Here is a 16,308-nt window from a genome sequence, read left to right on the forward strand (position 1 = left end):
CGGCAAAAAATATTTTTTTGAAAAAATCCTCAAAAATGGTGCCAAAAGCTTGAAAATGCTCTCCTGAAAGCTTTGGCACTCGAAACAGAAGGCTTTTTATCACAGGACAAGAAATCAGTCCTCAAAAACATAACCGGCAGAAAATATTTTTCTGAAAAAATCCCTAAGCCCCGGGGTCACAATTTCAGCAAAAATCTGACTTTTGGCAATTCACTCAAAAATGGTGCCAAAAGCTTGAAAATGCTCTCCTGAAAGCTTTCGCACTCGAAACAGAAGGCTTTTTATCACAGGACAAGAAATCAGCCCTCAAAATCTTAACCGGCAAAAAATATTTTTTTGAAAAAATCCTCAAAAATGGTGCCAAACTTGAAAATGCTCTCCTGAAAGGTTTGGAACTCGAAACAGAAGGCTTTTTATCACAGGACAAGAAATCAGCCCTCAAAATCTTAACCGGCAAAAAATATTTTTTTGAAAAAATCCTCAAAAATGGTGCCAAAAGCTTGAAAATGCTCTCCTGAAAGGTTTGGAACTCGAAACAGAAGGCTTTTTATCACAGGACAAGAAATCAGCCCTCAAAAACCTAACCGGCAGAAAATATTTTTTTGAAAAAATCCCTAAGCCCCGGGGTCACAATTTCTGCAAAAATCTGACTTTTGGCAATTCACTCAAAAATGGTGCCAAAAGCTTGAAAATGCTCTCCTGAAAGGTTTGGCACTCGATACAGAAGGCTTTTTATCACAGGACAAGAAATAAGCCCTCAAAAACTTAACCCGCAGAAAATATTTTTTTGAAAAAATCCCTAAGCCCCGGGGTCACAATTTCAGCAAAAATCTGACTTTTGGCAATTCACTCAAAAATGGTGCCAAAAGCTTGAAAATGCTCCCCTGAAAGGTTTGGCACTCGATACAGAAGGCTTTTTATCACAGGACAAGAAATCAGCCCTCAAAAACCAAACCGGCAGAAAATATTTTTTTGAAAAAATCCCTAAGCCCCGGGGTCACAATTTCAGCAAAAATCTGACTTTTGGCAATTCACTCAAAAATGGTGCCAAAAGCTTGAAAATGCTCTCCTGAAAGCTTTGGCACTCGAAACAGAAGGCTTTTTATCACAGGACAAGAAATCAGCCCTCAAAAACTTAACCGGCAGAAAATATTTTTTTGAAAAAATCCCTAAGCCCCGGGGTCACAATTTCAGCAAAAATCTGACTTTTGGCAATTCACTCAAAAATGGTGCCAAAAGCTTGAAAATGCTCTCCTGAAAGCTTTGGCACTCGAAACAGAAGGCTTTTTATCACAGGACAAGAAATCAGTCCTCAAAAACATAACCGGCAGAAAATATTTTTCTGAAAAAATCCCTAAGCCCCGGGGTCACAATTTCAGCAAAAATCTGACTTTTGGCAATTCACTCAAAAATGGTGCCAAAAGCTTGAAAATGCTCTCCTGAAAGCTTTGGCACTCGAAACAGAAGGCTTTTTATCACAGGACAAGAAATCAGCCCTCAAAATCTTAACCGGCAAAAAATATTTTTTTGAAAAAATCCTCAAAAATGGTGCCAAACTTGAAAATGCTCTCCTGAAAGGTTTGGAACTCGAAACAGAAGGCTTTTTATCACAGGACAAGAAATCAGCCCTCAAAATCTTAACCGGCAAAAAATATTTTTTTGAAAAAATCCTCAAAAATGGTGCCAAAAGCTTGAAAATGCTCTCCTGAAAGGTTTGGAACTCGAAACAGAAGGCTTTTTATCACAGGACAAGAAATCAGCCCTCAAAAACCTAACCGGCAGAAAATATTTTTTTGAAAAAATCCCTAAGCCCCGGGGTCACAATTTCTGCAAAAATCTGACTTTTGGCAATTCACTCAAAAATGGTGCCAAAAGCTTGAAAATGCTCTCCTGAAAGGTTTGGCACTCGATACAGAAGGCTTTTTATCACAGGACAAGAAATCAGCCCTCAAAAACATAACCGGCAGAAAATATTTTTCTGAAAAAATCCCTAAGCCCCGGGGTCACAATTTCAACAAAAATCTGACTTTTGGCAATTCACTCAAAAATGGTGCCAAAAGCTTGAAAATGCTCTCCTGAAAGGTTTGGCACTCGATACAGAAGGCTTTTTATCACAGGAGAAGAAATCAGCCCTCAAAAACTTAACCGGCAGAAAATATTTTTTTGAAAAATTCCCTAAGCCCCGGGGTCACAATTTCAGCAAAAATCTGACTTTTGGCAATTCACTCAAAAATGGTGCCAAAAGCTTGAAAATGCTCTCCTGAAAGCTTTGGAACTCGAAACAGAAGGCTTTTTATCACAGGACAAGAAATCAGCCCTCAAAAACCTAACCGACAGAAAATATTTTTTTGAAAAAATCCCTAAGCCCCGGGGTCACAATTTCAGAAAAATCTGACTTTTGGCTATTCACTCAAAAATGGTGCCAAAAGCTTGAAAATGCTCTCCTGAAAGCTTTGGTGATGGAAACAGAAGGCTTTTTATCACACGAGAAGAAATCAGCCTTCAAAAAATTAACCGGCAAAAAATATTTTTTTGAAAAAATCCTCAAAAAAGGTGCCAAAAGTTGAAAATGCTCTCCTGAAAGGTTTGGAACTCGAAACAGAAGGCTTTTTATCACAGGACAAGAAATAAGCCCTCAAAAACCTAACCGGCAGAAAATATTTTTTTGAAAAAATCCCAAGCCCCGGGGTCACAATTTCAGCAAAAATCTGACTTTTGGCAATTCACTCAAAAATGGTGCCAAAAGCTTGAAAATGCTCTCCTGAACGGTTTGGCACTCGATACAGAAGGCTTTTTATCACAGGACAAGAATCAGCCCTCAAAAACTTAACCGGCAGAAAATATTTTTTTGAAAAAATCCCTAAGCCCCGGGGTCACAATTTCAGCAAAAATCTGACTTTTGGCAATTCACTCAAAAATGGTGCCAAAAGCTTGAAAATGCTCTCCTGAAAGCTTTGGCACTCGAAACAGAAGGCTTTTTATCACAGGACAAGAAATCAGCCCTCAAAATCTTAACCGGCAAAAAATATTTTTTTGAAAAAATCCTCAAAAATGGTGCCAAACTTGAAAATGCTCTCCTGAAAGGTTTGGAACTCGAAACAGAAGGCTTTTTATCACAGGACAAGAAATCAGCCCTCAAAATCTTAACCGGCAAAAAATATTTTTTTGAAAAAATCCTCAAAAATGGTGCCAAAAGCTTGAAAATGCTCTCCTGAAAGGTTTGGAACTCGAAACAGAAGGCTTTTTATCACAGGACAAGAAATCAGCCCTCAAAAACCTAACCGGCAGAAAATATTTTTTTGAAAAAATCCCTAAGCCCCGGGGTCACAATTTCTGCAAAAATCTGACTTTTGGCAATTCACTCAAAAATGGTGCCAAAAGCTTGAAAATGCTCTCCTGAAAGGTTTGGCACTCGATACAGAAGGCTTTTTATCACAGGACAAGAAATCAGCCCTCAAAAACATAACCGGCAGAAAATATTTTTCTGAAAAAATCCCTAAGCCCCGGGGTCACAATTTCAACAAAAATCTGACTTTTGGCAATTCACTCAAAAATGGTGCCAAAAGCTTGAAAATGCTCTCCTGAAAGGTTTGGCACTCGATACAGAAGGCTTTTTATCACAGGAGAAGAAATCAGCCCTCAAAAACTTAACCGGCAAAAAATATTTTTTTGAAAAAATCCTCAAAAATGGTGCCAAAAGCTTGAAAATGCTCTCCTGAAAGGTTTGGCACTCGAAACAGAAGGCTTTTTATCACAGGACAAGAAATCAGCCCTCAAAAACATAACCGGCAGAAAATATTTTTTTGAAAAAATCCCTAAGCCCCGGGGTCACAATTTCAGCAAAAATCTGACTTTTGGCAATTCACTCAAAAATGGTGCCAAAAGCTTGAAAATGCTCTCCTGAACGGTTTGGCACTCGATACAGAAGGCTTTTTATCACAGGACAAGAATCAGCCCTCAAAAACTTAACCGGCAGAAAATATTTTTTTGAAAAAATCCCTAAGCCCCGGGGTCACAATTTCAGCAAAAATCTGACTTTTGGCAATTCACTCAAAAATGGTGCCAAAAGCTTGAAAATGCTCTCCTGAAAGCTTTGGCACTCGAAACAGAAGGCTTTTTATCACAGGACAAGAAATCAGCCCTCAAAAACCTAACCGGCAGAAAATATTTTTTTGAAAAAATCCCTAAGCCCCGGGGTCACAATTTCAACAAAAATCTGACTTTTGGCAATTCACTCAAAAATGGTGCCAAAAGCTTGAAAATGCTCTCCTGAAAGCTTTGGCACTCGAAACAGAAGGCTTTTTATCACAGGACAAGAAATCAGCCCTCAAAAACTTAACCGGCAGAAAATATTTTTTTGAAAAAAAATCTGACTTTTGGCAATTCACTCAAAAATGGTGCAAAAAGCTTGAAAATGCTCTCCTGAAAGGTTTGGCACTCGAAACAGAAGGCTTTTTATCACAGTACAAGAAATCAGCCCTCAAAAACTTAACCGACAGAAAATATTTAGTTGAAAAAATCCCTAAGCCCTGGGGTCACAATTTCAGCAAAAATCTGACTTTTGGCAATTCACTCAAAAATGGTGCCAAAAGCTTGAAAATGCTCTCCTGAAAGGTTTGGCACTCGATACAGAAGGCTTTTTATCACAGGACAAGAAATCAGCCCTCAAAAACATAACCGGCAGAAAATATTTTTTTGAAAAAATCCCTAAGCCCCGGGGTCATAATTTCAGCAAAAATCTGACTTTTGGCAATTCACTCAAAAATGGTGCCAAAAGCTTGAAAATGCTCTCCTGAAAGCTTTGGCACTCGAAACAGAAGGCTTTTTATCACAGGACAAGAAATCAGCCCTCAAAAACTTAACCGGCAGAAAATATTTTTTTGAAAAAATCCCTAAGCCCCGGGGTCACAATTTCAGCAAAAATCTGACTTTTGGCAATTCACTCAAAAATGGTGCCAAAAGCTTGAAAATGCTCTCCTGAAAGCTTTGGCACTCGAAACAGAAGGCTTTCTATCACAGGACAAGAAATCAGCCCTCAAAATCTTAACCGGCAAAAAATATTTTTTTGAAAAAATCCTCAAAAATGGTGCCAAAAGCTTGAAAATGCTCTCCTGAAAGGTTTGGAACTCGAAACAGAAGGCTTTTTATCACAGGACAAGAAATCAATTTCAGCAAAAATCTGACTTTTGGCAATTCACTCAAAAATGGTGCCAAAAGCTTGAAAATGCTCTCCTGAAAGCTTTGGCACTCGAAACAGAAGGCTTTTTATCACAGGACAAGAAATCAGCCCTCAAAATCTTAACCGGCAAAAAATATTTTTTTGAAAAAATCCTCAAAAATGGTGCCAAAGCTTGAAAATGCTCTCCTGAAAGGTTTGGAACTCGAAACAGAAGGCTTTTTATCACAGGACAAGAAATCAGCCCTCAAAAACCTAACCGGCAGAAAATATTTTTTTGAAAAAATCCCTAAGCCCCGGGGTCACAATTTCAGCAAAAATCTGACTTTTGGCAATTCACTCAAAAATGGTGCCAAAAGCTTGAAAATGCTCTCCTGAAAGCTTTGGCACTCGAAACAGAAGGCTTTTTATCACAGGACAAGAAATCAGCCCTCAAAATCTTAACCGGCAAAAAATATTTTTTTGAAAAAATCCTCAAAAATGGTGCCAAAAGCTTGAAAATGCTCTCCTGAAAGGTTTGGAACTCGAAACAGAAGGCTTTTTATCACAGGACAAGAAATCAGCCCTCAAAAACCTAACCGGCAGAAAATATTTTTTTGAAAAAATCCCTAAGCCCCGGGGTCACAATTTCTGCAAAAATCTGAATTTTTGCAATTCACTCAAAAATGGTGCCAAAAGCTTGAAAATGCTCTCCTGAAAGGTTTGGCACTCGATACAGAAGGCTTTTTATCACAGGACAAGAAATCAGCCCTCAAAAACATAACCGGCAGAAAATATTTTTCTGAAAAAAATCCCTAAGCCCCGGGGTCACAATTTCAGCAAAAATCTGACTTTTGGCAATTCACTCAAAAATGGGGCCAACCGGTTACAAATGCTCTCCTGAAAGCTTTGGTGATGGAAACAGAAGGCTTTTTTTCACACGTGAAGAAATCAGTCCTCAAAAACTTAACCGGCAGAAAATATGTTTTTGAAAAAATCCTCAAAAATGGTGCCAAAAGCTTGAAAATGTTCTCCTGAAAGGTTTCGCACTCGAAACAGAAGGTTTTTTATCACAGGAAAAGAAATCAGTCCTCAAAAACATAACCGGCAGAAAATATTTTTTTCAAAAAAATCCCTAAGCCCCGGGGTCACAATTTCAGCAAAAATCTGACTTTTGGCAATTCACTCAAAAATGGTGCCAAAAGCTTGAAAATGCTCTCCTGAAAGGTTTGGCACTCGAAACAGAAGGCTTTTTATCACAGGACAAGAAATCAGCCCTCAAAAACTTAACCGGCAGAAAATATTTTTTTGAAAAAATCCCTAAGCCCCGGGGTCACAATTTCAGCAAAAATCTGACTTTTGGCAATTCACTCAAAAATGGTGCCAACCGGTTGCAAATGCTCCCCTGAAAGCTTTGGTGATGGAAACAGAAGGCTTTTTTTCACACGAGAAGAAATCAGCCCTCAAAAACTTAACCGGCAAAAAATATTTTTTTGAAAAAATTCTCAAAAATGGTGCCAAAAGCTTGAAAATGCTCTCCTGAAAGGTTTGGAATTCGAAACAGAAGGCTTTTTATCACAGGACGAGAAATCAGCACTCAAAAACTTAACCGGCAGAAAATATTTTTTTGAAAAAATCCCTAAGCCCCGGGGTCACAATTTCAGCAAAAATCTGAATGTTGGCAATTCACTCAAAAATGGTGCCAAAAGCCTGAAAATGCTCCCCTGAAAGGTTTGGCACTCGAAACAGAAGGCTTTTTATCACAGGACAAGAAATCAGCCCTCAAAAACTTAACCGGCAGAAAATATTTTTTTGAAAAACTCCCTAAGCCCCGGGGTCACAATTTCAGCAAAAATCTGACTTTTGGCAATTCACTCAAAAATGGTGCCAAAAGCTTGAAAATGCTCTCCTGAAAGCTTTGGCACTCGAAACAGAAGGCTTTCTATCACAGGACAAGAAATCAGCCCTCAAAATCTTAACCGGCAAAAAATATTTTTTTGAAAAAATCCTCAAAAATGGTGCCAAAAGCTTGAAAATGCTCTCCTGAAAGGTTTGGAACTCGAAACAGAAGGCTTTTTATCACAGGACAAGAAATCAATTTCAGCAAAAATCTGACTTTTGGCAATTCACTCAAAAATGGTGCCAAAAGCTTGAAAATGCTCTCCTGAAAGCTTTGGCACTCGAAACAGAAGGCTTTTTATCACAGGACAAGAAATCAGCCCTCAAAATCTTAACCGGCAAAAAATATTTTTTTGAAAAAATCCTCAAAAATGGTGCCAAAGCTTGAAAATGCTCTCCTGAAAGGTTTGGAACTCGAAACAGAAGGCTTTTTATCACAGGACAAGAAATCAGCCCTCAAAAACCTAACCGGCAGAAAATATTTTTTTGAAAAAATCCCTAAGCCCCGGGGTCACAATTTCAGCAAAAATCTGACTTTTGGCAATTCACTCAAAAATGGTGCCAAAAGCTTGAAAATGCTCTCCTGAAAGCTTTGGCACTCGAAACAGAAGGCTTTTTATCACAGGACAAGAAATCAGCCCTCAAAATCTTAACCGGCAAAAAATATTTTTTTGAAAAAATCCTCAAAAATGGTGCCAAAAGCTTGAATATGCTCTCCTGAAAGGTTTGGAACTCGAAACAGAAGGCTTTTTATCACAGGACAAGAAATCAGCCCTCAAAAACCTAACCGGCAGAAAATATTTTTTTGAAAAAATCCCTAAGCCCCGGGGTCACAATTTCTGCAAAAATCTGAATTTTTGCAATTCACTCAAAAATGGTGCCAAAAGCTTGAAAATGCTCTCCTGAAAGGTTTGGCACTCGATACAGAAGGCTTTTTATCACAGGACAAGAAATCAGCCCTCAAAAACATAACCGGCAGAAAATATTTTTCTGAAAAAAATCCCTAAGCCCCGGGGTCACAATTTCAGCAAAAATCTGACTTTTGGCAATTCACTCAAAAATGGGGCCAACCGGTTACAAATGCTCTCCTGAAAGCTTTGGTGATGGAAACAGAAGGCTTTTTTTCACACGTGAAGAAATCAGTCCTCAAAAACTTAACCGGCAGAAAATATGTTTTTGAAAAAATCCTCAAAAATGGTGCCAAAAGCTTGAAAATGTTCTCCTGAAAGGTTTCGCACTCGAAACAGAAGGTTTTTTATCACAGGAAAAGAAATCAGTCCTCAAAAACATAACCGGCAGAAAATATTTTTTTCAAAAAAATCCCTAAGCCCCGGGGTCACAATTTCAGCAAAAATCTGACTTTTGGCAATTCACTCAAAAATGGTGCCAAAAGCTTGAAAATGCTCTCCTGAAAGGTTTGGCACTCGAAACAGAAGGCTTTTTATCACAGGACAAGAAATCAGCCCTCAAAAACTTAACCGGCAGAAAATATTTTTTTGAAAAAATCCCTAAGCCCCGGGGTCACAATTTCAGCAAAAATCTGACTTTTGGCAATTCACTCAAAAATGGTGCCAACCGGTTGCAAATGCTCCCCTGAAAGCTTTGGTGATGGAAACAGAAGGCTTTTTTTCACACGAGAAGAAATCAGCCCTCAAAAACTTAACCGGCAAAAAATATTTTTTTGAAAAAATTCTCAAAAATGGTGCCAAAAGCTTGAATATGCTCTCCTGAAAGGTTTGGAACTCGAAACAGAAGGCTTTTTATCACAGGACGAGAAATCAGCACTCAAAAACTTAACCGGCAGAAAATATTTTTTTGAAAAAATCCCTAAGCCCCGGGGTCACAATTTCAGCAAAAATCTGACTTTTGGCAATTCACTCAAAAATGGTGCCAAAAGCCTGAAAATGCTCCCCTGAAAGGTTTGGCACTCGAAACAGAAGGCTTTTTATCACAGGACAAGAAATCAGCCCTCAAAAACTTAACCGGCAGAAAATATTTTTTTGAAAAAATCCCTAAGCCCCGGGGTCACAATTTTAGCAAAAATCTGACTTTTGGCAATTCACTCAAAGATGGTGCCAAAAGCCTGAAAATGCTCTCCTGAAAGGTTTGGCACTCGAAACAGAAGGCTTTTTATCACAGGACAAGAAATCAGCCCTCAAAAACTTAACCGGCAGAAAATATTTTTTTGAAAAAATCCCTAAGCCCCGGGGTCACAATTTCAGCAAAAATCTGAATGTTGGCAATTCACTCAAAAATGGTGCCATCCGGTTTCAAATGCTCTCCTGAAAGGTTTGGCACTTGAAACAGAAGGCTTTTTATCACAGGACGAGAAATCAGCACTCAAAAACTTAACCGGCAGAAAATATTTTTTTGAAAAAATCCCTAAGCCCCGGGGTCACAATTTCAGCAAAAATCTGACTTTTGGCAATTCACTCAAAGATGGTGCCAAAAGCCTGAAAATGCTCTCCTGAAAGGTTTGGCACTCGAAACAGAAGGCTTTTTATCACAGGACAAGAAATCAGCCCTCAAAAACCTAAGCGGCAGAAAATATTTTTTTGAAAAAATCCCTAAGCCCCGGGGTCACAATTTCAGCAAAAATCTGACTTTTGGCAATTCATTCAAAAATGGTGGCAAAAGCTTGAAAATGCTCTCCTGAAAGGTTTGGCACGCGAAACAGAAGGCTTTTTATCAAAGGACAAGAAATCAGCCCTCAAAAACTTAACCGGTAGAAAATATTTTTTTGAAAAAACCCCTAAGCCCCGGGGTCACAATTTCAGCAAAAATCTGACTTTTGGCAATTCACTCAAAGATGGTGCCAAAAGCCTGAAAATGCTCTCCTGAAAGGTTTGGCACTTGAAACAGAAGGCTTTTTATCACAGGACAAGAAATCAGCCCTCAAAAACATAACCGGCAGAAAATATTTTTTTGAAAAAATCCCTAAGCCCCGGGGTCACAATTTCAGCAAAAATCTGACTTTTAGCAATTCATTCAAAAATGGTGGCAAAAGCTTGAAAATGCTCTCCTGAAAGGTTTGGCACTTGAAACAGAAGGCTTTTTATCACAGGACAAGAAATCAGCCCTCAAAAACTTAACAGGCAGAAAATATTTTTTTGAAAAAACCCCTAAGCCCCGGGGTCACAATTTCAGCAAAAATCTGACTTTTGGCAATTCACTCAAAAATGGTGGCAAAAGCCTGAAAATGCTCCCCTGAAAGGTTTGGCACTCGAAACAGAAGGATTTTTATCACAGGACAAGAAATCAGCCCTCAAAAACATAACCGGCAGAAAATATTTTTTTGAAAAAATCCCTAAGCCCCGGGGTCACAATTTTAGCAAAAATCTGACTTTTGGCAATTCACTCAAAGATGGTGCCAAAAGCCTGAAAATGCTCTCCTGAAAGGTTTGGCACTCGAAACAGAAGGCTTTTTATCACAGGACAAGAAATCAGCCCTCAAAAACTTAACCGGCAGAAAATATTTTTTTGAAAAAATCCCTAAGCCCCGGGGTCACAATTTCAGCAAAAATCTGAATGTTGGCAATTCACTCAAAAATGGTGCCATCCGGTTTCAAATGCTCTCCTGAAAGGTTTGGCACTTGAAACAGAAGGCTTTTTATCACAGGACGAGAAATCAGCACTCAAAAACTTAACCGGCAGAAAATATTTTTTTGAAAAAATCCCTAAGCCCCGGGGTCACAATTTCAGCAAAAATCTGACTTTTGGCAATTCACTCAAAGATGGTGCCAAAAGCCTGAAAATGCTCTCCTGAAAGGTTTGGCACTCGAAACAGAAGGCTTTTTATCACAGGACAAGAAATCAGCCCTCAAAAACCTAAGCGGCAGAAAATATTTTTTTGAAAAAATCCCTAAGCCCCGGGGTCACAATTTCAGCAAAAATCTGACTTTTGGCAATTCATTCAAAAATGGTGGCAAAAGCTTGAAAATGCTCTCCTGAAAGGTTTGGCACGCGAAACAGAAGGCTTTTTATCAAAGGACAAGAAATCAGCCCTCAAAAACTTAACCGGTAGAAAATATTTTTTTGAAAAAACCCCTAAGCCCCGGGGTCACAATTTCAGCAAAAATCTGACTTTTGGCAATTCACTCAAAGATGGTGCCAAAAGCCTGAAAATGCTCTCCTGAAAGGTTTGGCACTTGAAACAGAAGGCTTTTTATCACAGGACAAGAAATCAGCCCTCAAAAACATAACCGGCAGAAAATATTTTTTTGAAAAAATCCCTAAGCCCCGGGGTCACAATTTCAGCAAAAATCTGACTTTTAGCAATTCATTCAAAAATGGTGGCAAAAGCTTGAAAATGCTCTCCTGAAAGGTTTGGCACTTGAAACAGAAGGCTTTTTATCACAGGACAAGAAATCAGCCCTCAAAAACTTAACAGGCAGAAAATATTTTTTTGAAAAAACCCCTAAGCCCCGGGGTCACAATTTCAGCAAAAATCTGACTTTTGGCAATTCACTCAAAAATGGTGGCAAAAGCCTGAAAATGCTCTCCTGAAAGGTTTGGCACTCGAAACAGAAGGATTTTTATCACAGGACAAGAAATCAGCCCTCAAAAACATAACCGGCAGAAAATATTTTTTTGAAAAAATCCCTAAGCCCCGGGGTCACAATTTTAGCAAAAATCTGACTTTTGGCAATTCAGTCAAAGATGGTGCCAAAAGCCTGAAAATGCTCTCCTGAAAGGTTTGGCACTTGAAACAGAAGGCTTTTTATCACAGGACAAGAAATCAGCCCTCAAAAACTTAACCGGCAGAAAATATTTTTTTGAAAAAATCCCTAAGCCCCGGGGTCACAATTTCAGCAAAAATCTGACTTTTGGCAATTCACTCAAAAATGGTGCCAAAAGCTTGAAAATGCTCTCCTCAAAGGTTTGGCACTTGAAACAGAAGGCTTTTTATCACAGGACGAGAAATCAGCCCTCAAAAACTTAACCGGCAGAAAATATTTTTTTGAAAAAATCCCTAAGCCCCCGGGTCACAATTTCAGCAAAAATCTGACTTTTGGCAATTCACTCAAAAATGGTGCCAAAAGCTTGAAAATGCTCTCCTGAAAGGTTTTGCACTCGAGACAGAAGGCTTTTTATCACAGGACAAGAAATCAGCCCTCAAAAACCTAACCGGCAGAAAATATTTTTTTGAAAAATCCCTAAGCCCCGGGGTCACAATTTCAGCAAACATCTGACTTTGGGCAATTCACTCAAAAATGGTGCCAAAAGCCTGAAAATGCTCTCCTGAAAGGTTTGGCACTCGAAACAGAAGGCTTTTTATCACAGGACAAGAAATCAGCCCTCAAAAACTTAAGCGGCAGAAAATATTTTTTTGAAAAAATCCCTAAGCCCCGGGGTCACAATTTCAGCAAACATCTGACTTTGGGCAATTCACTCAAAAATGGTGCCAACCGGTTTCAAATGCTCTCCTGAAAGGTTGGCACTCGAAACAGAAGGCTTTTTATCACAGGACAAGAAATCAGCCCTCAAAAACCTAACCGGCAGAAAATATTTTTTTGAAAAATCCCTAAGCCCCGGGGTCACAATTTCAGCAAACATCTGACTTTGGGCAATTCACTCAAAGATGGTGCCAAAAGCCTGAAAATGCTCTCCTGAAAGGTTTGGCACTCGAAACAGAAGGCTTTTTATCACAGGACAAGAAATCAGCCCTCAAAAACTTAACCGGAAGAAAATATTTTTTTGAAAAAATCCCTAAGCCCCGGGGTCACAATTTCAGCAAACATCTGACTTTTGGCAATTCACTCAAAAATGGTGCCAACCGGTTTCAAATGCTCTCCTGAAAGGTTTGGCACTTGAAACAGAAGGCTTTTTATCACAGGACGAGAAATCAGCCCTCAAAAACTTAACCGGTAGAAAATATTTTTTTGAAAAAACCCCTAAGCCCCGGGGTCACAATTTCAGCAAAAATCTGACTTTTGGCAATTCACTCAAAGGTGGTGCCAAAAGCCTGAAAATGCTCTCCTGAAAGGTTTGGCACTTGAAACAGAAGGCTTTTTATCACAGGACAAGAAATCAGCCCTCAAAAACTTAACAGGCAGAAAATATTTTTTTGAAAAAACCCCTAAGCCCCGGGGTCACAATTTCAGCAAAAATCTGACTTTTGGCAATTCACTCAAAAATGGTGCCAAAAGCCTGAAAATGCTCTCCTGAAAGGTTTGGCACTCGAAACAGAAGGCTTTTTATCACAGGACAAGAAATCAGCCCTCAAAAACATAACCGGCAGAAAATATTTTTTTGAAAAAATCCCTAAGCCCCGGGGTCACAATTTTAGCAAAAATCTGACTTTTGGCAATTTAGTCAAAGATGGTGCCAAAAGCCTGAAAATGCTCTCCTGAAAGGTTTGGCACTTGAAACAGAAGGCTTTTTATCACAGGACAAGAAATCAGCCCTCAAAAACTTAACCGGCAGAAAATATTTTTTTGAAAAAATCCCTAAGCCCCGGGGTCACAATTTCAGCAAAAATCTGACTTTTGGCAATTCACTCAAAGATGGTGCCAAAAGCCTGAAAATGCTCTCCTGAAAGGTTTGGCACTTGAAACAGAAGGCTTTTTATCACAGGACAAGAAATCAGCCCTCAAAAACATAACCGGCAGAAAATATTTTTTTGAAAAAATCCCTAAGCCCCGGGGTCACAATTTCAGCAAAAATCTGACTTTTAGCAATTCATTCAAAAATGGTGGCAAAAGCTTGAAAATGCTCTCCTGAAAGGTTTGGCACTTGAAACAGAAGGCTTTTTATCACAGGACAAGAAATCAGCCCTCAAAAACTTAACAGGCAGAAAATATTTTTTTGAAAAAACCCCTAAGCCCCGGGGTCACAATTTCAGCAAAAATCTGACTTTTGGCAATTCACTCAAAAATGGTGGCAAAAGCCTGAAAATGCTCTCCTGAAAGGTTTGGCACTCGAAACAGAAGGCTTTTTATCACAGGACAAGAAATCAGCCCTCAAAAACATAACCGGCAGAAAATATTTTTTTGAAAAAATCCCTAAGCCCCGGGGTCACAATTTCAGCAAACATCTGACTTTTGGCAATTCACTCAAAAATGGTGCCAAAAGCTTGAAAATGCTCTCCTCAAAGGTTTGGCACTTGAAACAGAAGGCTTTTTATCACAGGACGAGAAATCAGCCCTCAAAAACTTAACCGGCAGAAAATATTTTTTTGAAAAAATCCCTAAGCCCCGGGGTCACAATTTCAGCAAAAATCTGACTTTTGGCAATTCACTCAAAAATGGTGCCAAAAGCTTGAAAATGCTCTCCTGAAAGGTTTTGCACTCGAGACAGAAGGCTTTTTATCACAGGACAAGAAATCAGCCCTCAAAAACCTAACCGGCAGAAAATATTTTTTTGAAAAATCCCTAAGCCCCGGGGTCACAATTTCAGCAAACATCTGACTTTGGGCAATTCACTCAAAAATGGTGCCAAAAGCCTGAAAATGCTCTCCTGAAAGGTTTGGCACTCGAAACAGAAGGCTTTTTATCACAGGACAAGAAATCAGCCCTCAAAAACTTAACCGGAAGAAAATATTTTTTTGAAAAAATCCCTAAGCCCCGGGGTCACAATTTCAGCAAACATCTGACTTTTGGCAATTCACTCAAAAATGGTGCCAACCGGTTTCAAATGCTCTCCTGAAAGGTTTGGCACTTGAAACAGAAGGCTTTTTATCACAGGACGAGAAATCAGCACTCAAAAACTTAACCGGCAGAAAATATTTTTTTGAAAAAATCCCTAAGCCCCGGGGTCACAATTTTAGCAAAAATCTGACTTTTGGCAATTCACTAAAAGATGGTGCCAAAAGCCTGAAAATGCTCTCCTGAAAGGTTTGGCACTTGAAACAGAAGGATTTTGATCACAGGACAAGAAATCAGCCCTCAGAAACTTAACCGGCAGAAAATATTTTTTTGAAAAATCCCTAAGCCCCGGGGTCACAATTTCAGCAAAAATCTGACTTTTGGCAATTCACTCAAAAATGGTGCCAAAAGCTTGAAAATGCTCTCCTGAAAGCTTTGGCACTCGAAACAGAAGGCTTTTTATCACAGGACAAGAAATCAGCCCTCAAAAACCTAACCGGCAGAAAATATTTTTTTGAAAAAATCCCTAAGCCCCGGGGTCACAATTTCAACAAAAATCTGACTTTTGGCAATTCACTCAAAAATGGTGCCAAAAGCTTGAAAATGCTCTCCTGAAAGCTTTGGCACTCGAAACAGAAGGCTTTTTATCACAGGACAAGAAATCAGCCCTCAAAAACTTAACCGGCAGAAAATATTTTTTTGAAAAAAAATCTGACTTTTGGCAATTCACTCAAAAATGGTGCAAAAAGCTTGAAAATGCTCTCCTGAAAGGTTTGGCACTCGAAACAGAAGGCTTTTTATCACAGTACAAGAAATCAGCCCTCAAAAACTTAACCGACAGAAAATATTTAGTTGAAAAAATCCCTAAGCCCTGGGGTCACAATTTCAGCAAAAATCTGACTTTTGGCAATTCACTCAAAAATGGTGCCAAAAGCTTGAAAATGCTCTCCTGAAAGGTTTGGCACTCGATACAGAAGGCTTTTTATCACAGGACAAGAAATCAGCCCTCAAAAACATAACCGGCAGAAAATATTTTTTTGAAAAAATCCCTAAGCCCCGGGGTCACAATTTCAGCAAAAATCTGACTTTTGGCAATTCACTCAAAAATGGTGCCAAAAGCTTGAAAATGCTCTCCTGAAAGCTTTGGCACTCGAAACAGAAGGCTTTTTATCACAGGACAAGAAATCAGCCCTCAAAAACTTAACCGGCAGAAAATATTTTTTTGAAAAAATCCCTAAGCCCCGGGGTCACAATTTCAGCAAAAATCTGACTTTTGGCAATTCACTCAAAAATGGTGCCAAAAGCTTGAAAATGCTCTCCTGAACGGTTTGGCACTCGATACAGAAGGCTTTTTATCACAGGACAAGAATCAGCCCTCAAAAACTTAACCGGCAGAAAATATTTTTTTGAAAAAATCCCTAAGCCCCGGGGTCACAATTTCAGCAAAAATCTGACTTTTGGCAATTCACTCAAAAATGGTGCCAAAAGCTTGAAAATGCTCTCCTGAAAGCTTTGGCACTCGAAACAGAAGGCTTTTTATCACAGGACAAGAAATCAGCCCTCAAAATCTTAACCGGCAAAAAATATTTTTTTGAAAAAATCCTCAAAAATGGTGCCAAAAGCTTGAAAATGCTCTCCTGAAAGGTTTGGAACTCGAAACAGAAGGCT

This window comes from Podarcis liolepis (assembly GCF_965112155.1).
Source record: "Podarcis liolepis genome assembly, chromosome: 15".
NCBI classification, from domain to species: domain Eukaryota; kingdom Metazoa; phylum Chordata; class Lepidosauria; order Squamata; family Lacertidae; genus Podarcis; species Podarcis liolepis.